The sequence below is a fragment of the Sapajus apella genome, unplaced genomic scaffold, assembly GCF_009761245.1.
Source record: "Sapajus apella isolate SASKATOON/1434 unplaced genomic scaffold, GSC_monkey_1.0 scaffold101, whole genome shotgun sequence".
Lineage (NCBI taxonomy): Eukaryota > Metazoa > Chordata > Mammalia > Primates > Cebidae > Sapajus > Sapajus apella.
This window is the reverse complement of record NW_022437041.1, coordinates 1,468,350-1,484,181: the sequence shown is the minus strand read 5'-3', so window position 1 is coordinate 1,484,181 and position 15,832 is coordinate 1,468,350. Positions and strand designations below refer to the sequence as shown.

Here is a 15,832-nt window from a genome sequence, read left to right as displayed (position 1 = left end):
ACTAATCCTCACGCTTTCTTCACTGGTCAAAAAAGTCAGCAGCTCTAAAGGATGTAACAGACAAAGACCAAACGTGCATGAGCACTGCTAACAAAAAAATCACTAGAAGAGATCCACAATGACTACTTCCTAAATCCTTCCACCCAGCTGACTCCCTTTATCACACCCAGCGGCTCCAAAATACTCCTTCTACCAGCAGTATCAACATCACCTGGGAAACTGCTAAAGATGCACATTCTCAGGTCCTAACCTAAGACCTGCTGAGTCAGAAATTAGGGGGCAGGGTTGAGCAGGCTGTTTTCAACAGCCCTCCAAGTGATTCTGATGCACACCAAGTCTGAGAACCACTGTTCCACTGTCCCTAGTTAAGACTTTCACTTCTCACCTCTAACATGACAATAGCCTCCTGAATCCCAATGCATTCTCCAAGGTGCTGCCAGGATTATCTGATTACACTGCAGTCCCACTCAAATTCCTTCACTAGGTCCCTCAACTTTCCAAAGCTTGGCTTATCCACAAGCCTCATGACTTGGGATCCTGCCGCCACGGCCTCCAACTCCCACGGCAACCATCCCACACACACATACTTATCTCTAGACCTAATTCATAGATTACTGTCCCTGCTGCTAATATTCCTCTTCTTGGAATGTCCTTCTTCCCCCACGCCTCCACTCAACCCCATAGCTAGCAATGAAGACTGTGCTATGTATGCTTACCCAGCTCTTATTTCCTGTTGACATATGGCACAGTGCCTGGCATGTAATAGGCACTCACTGAAATCGAATGGGGGCAGGGAAAAAAAATCTTTCTCACATCTACATTCTAAAGTCCTTAAGATCAATGGTTTTTTGTTTGTTTTCGGTTTTTTTGAGACAAGGTCTCACTGTGTCATTCAGGCTGGAGTACAGTGTTGTGGAGACAGCAGTGAGCTGAGATCACTTCTCCAGCTGAAGCAATCTTTCCGCCTCTGCCCCCGAAGTAGCTCTATGCCCAGCTAATTTTTGTATTTTTTGTAGAGATGGGGTTTTGCCATGTTGCCCAGCCTAGTCTCAAACTCATGAGCTCAAGTGATCCACCCACCTCTGCCTCCCAAAGTGCCACAACTGCAGGCATGAGCCACCATGCCCAGCCAATGATCATGTCTTACCTGTCCCGGAATCCCTAGTTCTAACAATGCCAGCATGTAACAAACACCTTTTTGAAGTCTGCTGAGTGAATAACTGTGGTCCAAAAGCCTTAAGAAAAAACTATTACACAATCTTGTACAAGCAAATATTGATACCTTATAAAACCTATATGAAAATATTACTTCCTGAATTAGAATAAAAGTTTATTGTGATTCCAACAAAAGAAATCCAAGGCTTTTTGGAGAAATGGCCGACTCTAGGGCTAGGAAAGAAAAATACAATGACTGAGTCTGGAGCAAGCTGTTATGTCAGAAAGTAAGAAATTGCTTAAAAATCAAAGGACAGGGCGTGCTGAAAGGGCCCACGAGGTCAGCCTGAAAGAGGTGCCAGTAGCCAAAGGCAGAACAATCGGAGGAACAAAGCAAGTAGCAGTAACGTTAAATTATAAGCCAGCTTTAGCTTAATACAAACCCTATTTTCTTAAAAAAAAAATATATATATATAACCCAAACAACAAAAATAGCCCCAAGTCCACACTGACATAAGTCATGAAATGAGTGAATAATAAACAGGAGAAAAGGAACTAATCTCCTGTAAAGAAAAATAAATCCAATTAATGCATGTAGAAAGAAATGAGGGAACCAGAAAATCACACCATTAGAAAACCACAGTAGTTGGCCAGGTGCAGCGGCTCATGGCTCTAATCCCAGCATTTTGGGAGGCCAGGGCAGGAGGGTCACATGAGCCCAAGAGTTAAAGGTTAGTGAGCCAAGATTGCCACTGCACTCCAGCCTGAGTGACAAGGCAAGACCCCTTGTCTCAAGGAGAAGAGAAAAGAGAGGAGAGGAAGAAAGGAGGAGGGGAGGTGAGGAGAGAAGAGCCGCAGTAAGTATTACTCCAGACAAGATCCAAGGATGAATGCGAAAATTATTGGACAAAACTTTCAAGGAAAAAAGGCTATTTCCACAGCCTCAAAGTATCTCCCCAAAATATTCCTTAATTACCACAGTGCTTTCAACGTATTTCCTAATTACCATGATTTTCCAACATGTCCACAAATTTTTCCATGCTTCTCCCTCTGGTATGAGGAACGCAGTGTCCCTTTGCCTTGCATGAGGGCTAGATTTTTAGTAGACTCACTTCTAATGAGCGGTTTGAGAAGTGAAAAACAGTCATTTCAGAGCAAAGGAACTTGGCATACATTACCTTAACAAAGAGATAAGATTAACATCATCAAAATTAAGATATACCAGTAAGTACCTCCTGTTTGATACGACGTTATAAAACAAGGACATCAACTCTACGGTATTCTACCTACAACCTCAGTCTCATCATTGCAAGTGTCAGACAAACCAGTACTCTTCAAAACTGTCAAGGTCATGAAAAAGGGGAAAGACTGAGGAGGAACTGTCACAGGTCAGGGGACTAGAGAGACAACTAAATGCAAGTGAGAGCCTGGGCTGAACACTGAACAGAAAAAAAGACATTCGCGAGAAAAGCCGGGGAAATACAAATAAAACCCATAGTTTAGTATCGCATCAATGTTCATTTCCTAGGTTTGATAAATACACCTGGTTAGGGAAGACTAACACTGAGGAAGCAGAGTGAGGTACACTGGAACTTTGTACTATCTTTGCAACTTACTTTCTGTAAGTCTAAAATTACTTCAAAATAGTTAATATTTTTAAATTATAATCAATTATACATTACTTAATCCAGATTAATGCGCCAATGTTATCAGAGATTCTAATGACTTTTATATTAACGTAAAATCTTTCGAAATGTTGTGAAAGTATACGAAAAAGCGACTAACCTAAAATTCAAAAAGTACATGCACTAGCAACTTCATGATCCACTTACATCATAGCGATCTATTTTTCACGTGCCTATTCTCAAATAAGCATCTGACTTATTTACCCCGTGGTTAAGGCCATGATGAAAAACAAAGGATTCCTCGTTCTCAATAGCAACTTCCCATTCCACACCCTCGTGCTTTAGCTTGTCCATTAGCTATTCAGATAGCAAATTAATTCCCCATCCCAACAAACTCCCAGTCTTTATACTCCTGTTCCCCAGAAAAGAGGAGCAGTAGCAAGCCAGGAAGGAGACCTGCTTAGCTCTTTTCAATACCATTCTCTCCCAAATCTCTAATTGCTTTTCTGCAGAATTCAGAAACATGAACTAGTCCAGTTTTCAATACTCCCAGAATTACGGTGGCATCATTCACACCTACGACACTAGCAGCTCAACTTACCAGAGCTGAGGCGCCTCCCTTCCAAACCCTCACCTCACCCTTCACACACTACACATCCAAGGTTAAAACATAATCCTGGGCCAGGCACGGTGGCTTATGCCTGCAATCCCAACAGTTTAAGAGGCCGAGGTAGTTGGAGGTCAAAGGGCTCAAGACCAGCCTGGCCAAGATGGTGAAACGCTGTCCCTACTAAAAATATAAAAATTAGCTGGGTGTGGTGGTGGGTGCCTGTAATCCTAGCTACTCGAGAGGCTGAGTCAGAGAACTGCTTGAACCCAGGGGGCGGAGCAGAAGTTGCAGTGAGCCGATATCCTCCCACTACACTCCAGCCTGGGTAACAGAGCAAGACTGTCTTAAAAAAAAAAAAAAAAAAAAAAAAAGTCCTGGCAGGGCGCAGTGGCTCACCCCTATAATCCCAGCACTTTGGGAGGCCGAGGTGGGCAAATCACCTGAGGTCAGGAGTTCGAGACCAGCCTCAACAACATGGTAAAATACAAAAAAATGAGCTGGGTGTGGTGGCACATGCCTGTAATCCCAGCTACTTGGGAGGCTGAGACAAGAGACCCACTTGAACCCAGCAGGTGGAGGTTGCAGTGAGCTGAGATCACACCACTTCACTCCAGCTTGGGCGACAGAGTGACACTCCATCTCGGGGGAAAAAAAAAAATGATCACAGGTAAATATAATTAAAAACTACAAAAATCTCTTAAACCTGAAACTAGATTTAGACATAAATGAGAGTACATACCCTGAATATACCCTGAATGATGAAATATGTATCTTTAAGAAAAACAAAACACAGCCAGGCGAGGTGGCTCACACCTGTAATCCCAGCACTTTGGGAAGCCAAGGTGGGAGCATCACTAGGTCAGGAGTTTGAGATCAGCCAGACCAACACAGTGAAACCCTGTCTCTACTAAAAATACAAAAATTAACTGGGCATGGTGACGCGAGCCTATAATCCCAGCTACTCAGAAGGCTGAGGCAAGAGAATCACTTGAACCCAGGAGGTGGAGGTTGCAGTGAGCACAGATGGCACCACTGCACTCCAGCCTGGGCGACAAGAATGAAACTCCATCTCAAAAATAAATAAGTAAAAAGAAAACATTAACTTCTCAAAGTCTAACATTTATGATTATCAGTATAAAGCACATTTTCAGCTTGGTCCATCAATTATCTATTTACCTGTTCTTGCTATTATTTGACTCAGCTGCCATCTTTAACAGTCCTCCAAGAAAAGCATGTGGCACTCACATATGTCCCTGGGCTTCCAAATTTAAACATTCAGTAAAACCTCTTCTGACCCTCCCCTAAATGCTGACCTTTTCAATTATTTCCAGTATTCTAATTATAAAGATGAACCAGTTTAAGACTAACAGCTAATCATGAAAACATACCTAAGACAACAATCCACTAGAATATTTATTATGAACCTGCCAGGTCCTGTTCTAGGTAGCTGCAGACAGAATGACACATAAGACAGAGCCCATCCCTGTTCTCATGGACTTTAAATTCTGGAAGGAAGTTTAAAAAAAAAAAATCAAAGATCAGAGAGAAAATTACAATGTGGAGAATAGGGGTCTTACAGCTGAAAATTGCTGGGGGTGGGCAGTAATTTCGGTGCAACCTCTCTGAGGTGTTGGCAATGGAACTGAGAATGAATGGAATACAAGAGTCAGCTATATAACAATCTCAGGACAGAGTATGAGGCAAAGAACAAAGCGATTAAGATGCTGAGACAGGAATAAGCTTGTTCAGTGGGTGTGGAGCTGAATGGCTGGGCACAGTGAACAAGGTGAAACAAGATAAGGTTTGTGAGGTGGCCAGGGGCCAGATCACATGGCAGAAGTGGGGGAGGAGGGACCCTCATAGGCTAAGATGTTTGAACTTTATGCTGTGTGTGATCAAAACTTCTTAAGGAACAGGAAAGAGAAGGAAACATTTACTGGGCATCTAATGTAGTACTAGATTAAATATATATGTTTCTTCGGTGTATTTTTTTTTGAGACAGAGTTTCACCCTTGTTGCCCAAGCTGGAGTGCAATGGCGCCATCTCAGCTCACTTGCAACCTCTGCCTCCTGTCTCAGCCTCCCAAGTAGCTGGGATTACAAGCGCGCCCAGCTAATTTTTTGTATTTTTAGTAGAAACAGGTTTTCACCATGTTGGCCAGGCTGGTCTCGAACCCCTGACCTGAGGTGATCGACCCATCTCAGTCTCCCAAAGTGCTGGGATTACCAGTGTGAGCCACCGCACCCCGCCTCTTGTGTTTTCTATAAAACAACTATGCATTCCTGGAAAACTTCACTTTATACAGGTACACACTTTATACAGGGAAGCAGAGATTGGGGTGAGCCGAGATCGCACCACGGCACTTGTTTCAAGGACTGGAACGTGGCTAAACTGAGCCAAAAGGAAGAATTCACAAGTGACCACCACCGCTTGTTTCCTTCAGCTCTTAGCACAGTTTGAGCTCTTAGTGTACTTTGAGCTCGACTATTGTTACCTGATGCAAAACATGAATAGGCTGGGGAAAATCATGCATGAACCAGAGCAATTTCCTTGGTATACTGACTAATTCCCCTATTTACCAATTACATGAGCCTATTCCAGATACACACACATGCTGGAGCACAACCAAGTATTCTTTTAACTCATGGTATCTCTTTTATTCTAATTAAGTTCTTAAGAGATAAGTCATGGCATTTTGCAAATATGGGAACTGAAGCTCAAGAGAGGCAAGTAAAATGTATCCAAAGATTACCGCCACCTCCCACAACCTAACCTCAAACTTGCAAATACTCTTGGGAGGGCTTCAAACCAAGACCTTTAAATTCTACTACGTGCATTCACCATATTAACCAAAAGACCATTAGTATGCTGTTATGGTTCCTGTCATTACCAGTTTTCACTTGTGAAAAGTCACTTCTATGCTGATTTGTCAGAATAAAGGAGCCAACCAACCAATGTATCTACTAGCAAAATATACGTGAGTCATCTGGAAGAAAACACAAGAAAAGGCAAATGAGGCTACATAAAATAAGGTAGCCAGATTCACCAGCATATCTGACACACAAACCAAACAGAGGCGCAACAAACTAGAACACATACCCACTGCAGGCCGGGCTGGTGGCTCCCGCCTGTAATCCCAGCACTTTGGGAGGAAGGAATCCCGAGGTCAGGAGTTTGAGACCATCCTGGCCAACATGGTGAAACCCGGTCTCTGATAAAATACAAGAAATTAGCCAGGTGTGACGGTGGCGCAAGCTACTACCAGTAGCTGTAGTCCCAGCTACTCGGGAGGCTGAGGCAGGGGAAGCACTTGAACCCAGGAGGCGGAGTTTGCAGTCAGCACCACCGCACTCCAGCCTGGAGACAGAGCAAGACTCAGTCACCAAAAAGAGAGGGGGGGGAGGGAAGGAGGGAGGGGGAGAAGGAGAGAGAGGGAGAGAGAGAGAGAGAGAAAAAACATAACCCACGACAAGAAACAGAACCCAGAGATACAAAAGATGAAAGTACCTACTTTAATCTGCAGACAAGTAAACAAAGGGTAAAAAGGCGAAAAGCCCATAAAATACACTCATTCTCCCCCCTCGCCCATTAATAGTGCTTTGTCTGTTTTAACAACATTCAGAGGAAAATGAAAATGTTAATCATTTAAATGTTACTATCCTTGGAGTTATTTTTTAAATGTGCTGATGAATTTTTAAAACTTTTAAAGTATTTTTTAGAATATCACTCAAATATTGCTACAATCATTTTAAGTTCAAAGTTTAAAAACCGAAAATCCTATATTCTGACAATAAATTCTAGTTTCTAGAAAGTAGCTCAAAGACAAGGGGTCATCTTCTACTTTAGAAGGCTCCAAATGATAACACAAATCTACGAAGACCCTGTCCCAACTAAATGTCGCTAAAATATCCAAGATCTCAGATCACACTGGATATTTTCTTTTCTTTTCTTTTTGAGGTGGAGTCTTGCTCTTGTTGCCCAGGCTAGAGTGCAATGGTGCTATCTCAGCTCATTGCAACCTCCGCCTCTGGGTTCAAGTGATTCTCCTGCCTCAGCCTCCCGAGTAGCTGTGTTTACAGATGCCCGCCACCATGCCCAGCTAATTTTTTGTATTTTTAGTAGAGACAAGGTTTCACTATGTTGCTCAGGCTGGTCTTGAACTCCTGACCTCAGGTGATCCATCCACCTCGGCCTCCCAAAGTGCTGGGATTACACACCGGCCCCAGACCCACTATCCTGGATATTTTCATCAGGTAGCTAGAAGTGGAGGATGTTACCCCAGGCTCACTCTGACAACTCGATATTACCATCACCTACTCCTACTTCTTCCAATCCTGAACCTCCTCTATTTTCCCACTCTGTCTTGTTCCAACCCATTGTCATTAAATGAAAATCTGACCTGGCTCAGGTGTAATCCCAGCGCTCTGGGAGTCCGAGGCGGGTGGATCACCTGAGGTCAAGAGTTTGAGACCAGCCTGGCCAACATGGTGAAACCCCATCTCTAGTAATAATACAAAAATTAGCCGGGCGTGGCGGAACAGGCCTGTAATCCCAGCTACTCGGGAGGCTGAGGCAGGAGAACTGCCTGAACCTGGGAGGTGGAGGTTACAGTGAGCCAAGATCACGACACCATACTCCAGCCTGGGCGACAGAGCGAGACTCGGTCTTAAAAAAAAAAAAAAAACAAAAAAAAGAACACCCCTGACAGCCTACATTCAACAGCAGAAAACACAGGAAAATACAAGATGTCCCCATGCTAGACTGTGATAGCAGATGTGCAGAGGAGGAGGTCAGAAAGAGCCAATCGGGGCCGCAGAATCCATTGTGTAACAATGACTGGTTTAAAGAGACAAAGGGCATAGAGTGTACACAACCTTTGACCTCTGAGGAAAAACCACAGTCAAAGAGAAGGGCAGCAGTAGATGTATGGACTGGGCATGCAAGACCACAGATCAGAAAAAAAAAGCCAGGCAAGAATCATATGCCAGTAGTTCAAGGTAAAGGTTCACATTAGGAGGCAAAAAACCATGACCAAGGGGAAAGAGACTGCAGAGTACGTAAATATGAGGAAGAAGTGGGCAAGTCCAAACAACACCCCAATTCAGGTTTAACTGCTATGGTCAGGCCGAGGTCTCTAAATCTTTTACCCATGTTTTGAGTATCTTCCTTGTTTCTCCTAGCAAGTTCTATACTGTTATGAAGCCAAAAGGATTCTGCAGCTGACAAAAAAACAAAGAGCAGGGTGCTAGGTTATCAAGCAGACCCTCAAAATTCTTACAGCACAGCCAGTCCCAGTGGCTCATGCCTGTAATCCCAGCACTTTGGAAAGCCAAAAGCAGGAGGGTCGCTTGAGCCCAGGAGGGCAAGACCAGCCTGGGCAACATAGTGAGACCCCCATCTCTACCAAAAACCACAAAAATCAGCAAGGTGGTGTGTACCTGTAGTCCCAGGTACTGAGGAGGCTGAGGTCAGGGGATCATCTGAGCCCGGGGAGGTTGGGGACGCAGCAAGCCACGACCATATGCCACTGCACTCCAGCCCAGGTAACAGTTAAGACCCTGTCTCAAAAAGAGAAGCATTCTTACAGCAGTAAGTCCAAAGGACAACTAATGTGTGAAACTGGATGTATCTCCTTTCCACTTTTATATATGTGAATCACTCACAAAAGCAACAAGGGTCTACTGTACTAGCAAACCTAAACCTCAGAAAGAGCCTCATGGGATTCAACTTAAGAAGAGAAAGGCTGAAGAGTGCCAGGCACTATACCAGATGCTGAGGATCAAGATGGGCGACCTGGGCTAGAAACAGATGACTAGTGGTCATCAGAGGCCAGGATGTTAATTTAAGATTGTCACAGAAAGACAGTTAATCTTCAATCAAATAGTTTAACTTCATGCAGGCAGCGCGCTATGGCACGTAAACTTTTGTTTAAAACAATATAAAACAACTATACAAACTTCATCTCAAATGGGATGTAAGAAACTTCATATAATGGTCATTCTTCTCTTTGTAATTACAGTCCTTTATGAGAAGCATTCAGGGTTCTTAACAGCTAGAGCTAGGACGGGAGCGGTGGCTCACGCCTACAATCCCAGCACTTTGGGAGGCCCAGATGTGCGGATCATCTGAGGTCAGGAGTTCAAGACCAGCCTGGCCAACATGGTAAAACCACATCTCTACTAAAAAATACAAAAATTAGCTGGGCACAGTGGCGGGCACCTGTAACCCCAGCTACTCAGGAGGCTGAGACAGGAGAATCGCTTGAGCCGGGAGAGACAGATATTGCAGTGAGCCAAGATCAAACCACTGCACTCCAGCCTGGTAACAGAGCAAGACTCTGTCTTAACAAAAAAACTAGAGCAGTTCAGATTTTCCCTCCAAAAAAACTCATATGTGCATTTAAGAGCAACGAAAATTCTTTATCATTTGGTATCTTCTTTTTCTTTTTTTTGAGACAGAGTCTCACTCTGTCACCAGGCGCCAGGCTGGAGTGCAGTACTGCGATCTTGGCTCACTACAACTTCCGCCTCCCAGGTTCAAGCAATTCTCCTGCCTCAGCCTCCCAAGTAGCTGGGACTACAGACGCGCATCACCATGCCCAACTAATTTTTTGTATTTTTTAGTAGAGACAGCGTTTCACCATGTTGGCCTGGATGGTCTCGATCTCTTGACCTTGTGATCTGCCCACCTCGCCTTCCCAAAGTGCTGGGATTACAGGCTTGAGCCACTGTGCCCGGCCTGCAACTTACTTCTTATGTATGCCTACAAAATTGAGGCACCAGAACTTCAGAATCCTCATATAGCTTCAGAATACTACCTAAAGACATTAGCCACCAATCCGTGCTCCGTCATTCAGAATGTCAATGTTTCTCATTCTGAGTACTAATTCTAAGTCCATAAAAGTAGAAAAGTACAATTCTATAATCCTTTGAATGAGTATTTTCTAAATTAACTTAATAAAATTAAATAATGTCCATTAAAAGCATGTTTTTAAATGAAAAATAAAGAGTACAGAAAATGCATATGCATTAAAACAAGTTCCTGAAAATTTTTCAGTTATTTCTGCACGAATACATATCCTGTGTTGTGCCATATGGATTTTTAGTGAGAATCCATGCTAATGTTTGTGTAAAATTTAACACGTTTATTTGAAGTGACTGATCAGAGCATTAGCCACTGACGACGGGAACAGTACTGCCTCAAGATAAAGTAGGGATTCTACTCCAGAAAGCTTAAAAAAGAAAATTTTTTTTTTGAGACAGATTTTCGCTCTTTTGCCCAGGCTGGAGGGCAAAGCCCCATCTTGGCTCACTGCAACCTCCGCTTCTCAGGTTCAAGCCATTTTCGTGCCTCGGTCTCCCTAACAGCTGTGATTACAGGTGCCCACCACCACACCCTGCTGATTTTTTGTATTTTTAGTAGAGACGGGGTTTCACCATGTTGGTCATGCTGGTCTCAAACTCCTGACCTCAAGTGACCCACCCGCCTCAGCCTCCAAAGTGCTGGGATTACAGGCATGAGCCATCGCACCCTGCCAAAAACTTTATTTTTAAGAAAAGTATCTTGCATTGGAACAGAATTGAAAAAGAAAGAAAGAAAAAAGTACAGGCCAGGCGCAATTGCTCACGCCTGTACTCTCAGCACTTTTGGGAGTCCGAGGCGGGTAGATCACCTGAGGTTGAGAGTTTTGAGACCGACCTGACCAACACGGAGAAACTGTGTCTCCACTAAAAATATAAAAATTGGCCGGGTGTGGTGGTGGGTGCCTGTAATCCCAGATACTTGGAAGGCTGGGGGAGAAGAATCGCTTGAACCCGGGAGGCAATGGAGGTTACGATGAACCAAGATTGCACTATTGCACTCCAGTCTAGGCAACAAGAGCAGACTCCATCTGAAAAAAAAAAAAAAAAAAAAGGTACGTTATCTTTTTTGCTGTTGTTTTTCTTGAAACATCTAATCCATGGGGCACAGTGGCTCACTCCTGTAATCCGAGGACTTTGGAAGGCAAAGGCGAGTGGATCACTTGAGGTCAGGAGTTCGAGACCAGCCTGGCCAATATGGTGAACCGCCGTCGCTACTAAAAATACAAAAATTAGCCAGGTGTGGTGGCTCACACTGGTAATCCCAGCACTTGAACCAGGGAGGCAGAGGTTGAGGTGAGATCGCACCACTGCCCTCCAGCCTGGGGAACAAGAGCAAAACTCAGTCTCAAAAAAAAAAAAAAAAAAAAAAAAAAAAATACTTACCAGACACATAACAAAGCTCCACAGCATGCATTCTCATCCTAGAGTAACAGAAGTCACCAAATGCAGTGCTAGCCTTCCGAACTGAAAAGTCTAACCAACTCATCTCTGCTGTTGCCACAGTAAGCAATGACAGGTTTACAAAATAAGATGTCAGGAGGGGTATGCTGCCTCTCTCTACAGATGTTGCCACTGCAGCTAACAAAGGCCACCAAGTAGTAGCTGGCATCTATTATTTCCTATTTGCCAGGCCCTATGTTACCTGCTTTACATGCCTTCCCATTGCAATCCTCACAACTGCTTTATGAAAAAAGTTCTACCCGGCACAGCGCGGTGGCTCACACCTGTAATCAGAGCTACTTGGGAGGCTAAGGCAGGGAATTGCTTGAACCCGGGAGGCAGAAGTTGCAGTGAGCCGAAATCACGTCACTACACTCCAGCCTGGGCAACAGAGTGAGACTTTGTCTCAAAAAAAAAAAAAAGAGAAAGAAAAAAGTATTAATTATGCTTTACTCTCACTTGAACTGGGGAGGCAGAGGTTGCAGTGAGCCAAGATGGCTCCACTGCACTCCAGCCTCGGTTAGAGGGAGGCTCCCTCTCCAAAAAAAAAAAAAAAATCCTTTATTACCAATTTTCAGATGTGGAAACCAACTAGGACGGCTACCAAAGTCCAAAGTCACATAATTGGTAAGTACAAGGGACAGGATTCAAACCATCCAGGTATGTCTGGCTCCAACTCCTCACCACAGTAACATCCTGGGAGTTCCCTGCCAGAAATGAGAGGCAGACTCTCCTACCTAGTCTCTTGTTACTGCTAAGAGGGCCACTTCCCTCAAAGGAAGGCTAGTGTCAAGTCACAGTGCAGTGAATTATGTGCACAAAAACCGGTGCTCCCTTTCTCGAGGTTGTTCCAGTTAAAAATGAAAATGAGCACAACTAGAAGACAAACGCCTTTACAGTTAACTAACCAATGAAAACCTGCAAGTGACACAATTACAAATGACACCAACTGCAACCAAAAATAGCATTAAAATCCAACCATCTGTCACCTTGCCATCAATAACACATACATATAAGTTATTAAGTCATCAGAGGATCTGTGCAATATCAGAAGCCATAGTTCCACAAATCCCATTGTGCCAAAGACTATCATAATTATTAAATCAACTACCATGGGTCAGGCGTGGTGGCTCAGGCCTGTAATTCCAGCACTTTGGGAGGCCGAGGCAGGTGGATCACCTGAGTTTGGGAGTTTGAGACCAGTTTGACCAACATGGAGAAACCCCGTCTCTTCTAAAAATACAAAATTAGCTGGGCACAGCTACTTTGGAGGCTGAGGGAGGAGAATCACTTGAACCCGGGAGGTGGAGGCTGCAGTGAGCTGAGATTACACCACCGCACTACAGCCTGGACAATAAGACCAAAATTCCGTCTCAAAAAAATGAACCCAAATATTCACCTAATGTCCAAACCCTTGGCAAAGCAATACCTTTAAAATAATACAAAATGGATACACTTCTGGACAGGCAAAACCTCCTAAAATTTGTACTAATTTATTTTCTAAGTATCAAGCCTGTATAGGCAGGCGCAGTGGCTCACGCCTGTAATCTCAGCATTTTGGGAGGCTGAGGCCAGTGGATCACCTTAAGTCCGGAGTTCGAGACCAGCTTGGCCAACCCTGCCAAGGTTTCACCCTTGGCAAAACCCTGTCTCTACTAAAAATACAAAATTAGCTGGGTGTGGTGGCTCATGCCTGTAATCCAAGCACTTTAGAGGCCAAGGCGGGCGGATCATCTGAGGTCGGGAGTTCAAGACCAGCCTGACCAACAGGTGAAACCCCATCTTTTTAAAAAAAAAAAAAAAAAAAAAAAAATCAGCCATGTGTGGTGGTACACCCCTGTAGTTCCAGTACTCAGGAGGCTGAGGCAGGAAAATCACTTAAACCTGGGAGGCGGAAGCTGCAGTGAGCTGATATCGTGCCACTGCACCCCAGCCTGGACGAGACAGAGCAAGACTGTCAATAAACCAATCACCAGTTCAACACCGGTCTAATAACCCAGTCATGAAACAGAAACAACACTTATTAATCATACAACTACTCTAACTCTGCTATCAACTCTGAAAAATGAAAATAAGTGTTTACAGAAGTATATAGTTCCAGCTCTAAGAACTGACTGAAAAGCACGGGAGAAGATAATGTTTCCCCCTTTTAACCATCCTATCCAAATTCAAAGTATTAAAAGATCATCCTATCCAAATTCAAAGATTTTAAAAGCTTAACCAGATGCCTCAATTTTTCAATCATTATTTTTCAAAATGGGAATGCGAACATATTCAAACAGTTCAAAAAGGTTACACGTGAAAATAAGTCTCTCCCACATCTGACCACATAATCTGCCCACCCCAAAGCCAGTTACCAGTCTCTGCTCCAGCTTTGTAGAGTGATTGTAAGCACACACAAGCAGCATATATAAATACACACATACTCGTACACACGGTATTGTATGTGGCCTCCTCTCCGGTATTCCATCCCTTAAGTTAAAATAGCAGCCAACCAGGCAGGCACGGTGGCTCACGCCAGTAATCCCAGCACTTTGGAAGGCCAAGGAGTGTAGATCACTTCCGGTCAGCAGTTCAAGACCAGCCTGGCCAACATGGTGAAACCCCGTTTCTACGGCACGAGCCTGTAATCCCAACTACTCGGGAGGCTGAGGCAGGAGTATCATTTAGACCTAGGAGGCGGAGGCTGCAGTGAGCCAAGATCAAGCCATTGCACACCAGACTAGGTGACAAAGCGAGACTCTGTCTCAAAACAAACAAATGAAACAGCAGCCAACCATACAGTATTTTCTGACCCTTTGTATTTTCACTTAAATGTATCTTTGAGAAGGTCCTTTAAATATTAACAAGAAAGTCACAAACACCAAATCTAAACAAATACATAAAAGAATCATTGGCTGGGCATAGCAGCTCACACAAATAATCCCAACATTTTGGGAGGCGGGAGGACTGCTTTAGCCCAGGAGTTTGAGACCAGCCTGGGCGACATATTGAGATCCTGTCTCTACAAAAAATTAAAAATAAAAAAATTGGCTGGGCATGGTGCGGCTCATCTGTAGTCCTAGCTACTCAGGAGGCTGAAGTGGGAAGATGGCTTGAACCCAGAAGGTTGAGGCTGAAGTGAGCCAGGATCACACCACTGCACTCCAGCCTGGGTGACAGAGCAAGGCCCTGTCTCAAACAAATAAATAAAGGAACAAGTCACGCACAAAGACATCTCTCACCAGGTGTCAAAACTGGTAACCTCTGCTAGCAGGACACAAGGAAGTCTGAAGTCAAAGATGCATTCCCATGACACAACTGGGGTTTTTTTGCACAGGAACACAATACAGTAACAGACTGCACTCCTAACCCCAGTCTATGATTTTACAAATGCATATCAGTTACTAAAGATGACAGAGAAGGGTAATTTAAAGAAAACCCATCATTTTACTAGGGGAAAATTTTTAAGCATGTATCATATTACATTTTTATATAAATGAGTGCCAAAGAACATAGCTAACAGCTACAAACAGTATCTAAAATCCTTACATTTTTGATAAGTTCTACCTCATAAAAAGATAATTGCAGAAAAAGAAAAAAAAAGATAAAGAAATTCATTCTTAGCCGGGTTCGGTGGCTCACACCTGTAATCCCTGCACTTTGGGAGGCCAAGGCAGGAGGATCACCCGAGGCCAGGAGTTCGAGACCAGCCTGGCCAACGTGGTGAAATCCTGCCTTAATTTAAAAAAAAAAAAAAAAAAAAAAAAAAAAAAATTTAAATAAATTCTTTCATTATCTATTCTCATTACCTTATTTCAGAAATCCAAAGTAGATGTCTCAATTGCCTTATACTGTGAGTTAATAACATATGACAGCCACTAAATAGAAATGTAACATGATTAGTATATACTCTTCCCTATTAGCCTGTTCAAATTAAAGAAAAAGAATAGAATACCTCTCCCTAACTCATAAACTGTGTTCTATTCACAGCTGAAGGTAACCACCAAAACATGTTATTACCAACCACATCTGGCAAGGTGTTTTCTTACGCTCATGTCACATACTTTCCAAACTATTAATCTCATTAAGGCTGTAGATTTTTAGTACTTAAATACTTCTAAGAAAATTTTCCACGTAGATCCCTCTCAGAAGTGAT

At 43.4% G+C, this 15,832-nt stretch overlaps 1 protein-coding gene across 7 annotated transcripts in view; it reads right to left on the bottom strand.

Moving 5' to 3' along the window:
- Positions 1–15,832, bottom strand: part of TBL1XR1 (TBL1X receptor 1) — a 195,657-nt gene that overhangs the window by 169,930 nt on the left and 9,895 nt on the right. The window contains exon 1 of one of the 7 annotated variants that reach the window (XM_032258278.1): positions 4,815–5,392. The exons of the other annotated variants lie outside the window; for them this stretch is intronic. The gene's annotated coding sequence lies outside the window, so the exon portion shown is untranslated. Of the gene's footprint in view, positions 1–4,814; positions 5,393–15,832 lie in introns of those variants that run through there. 7 annotated transcript variants of the gene reach the window in all.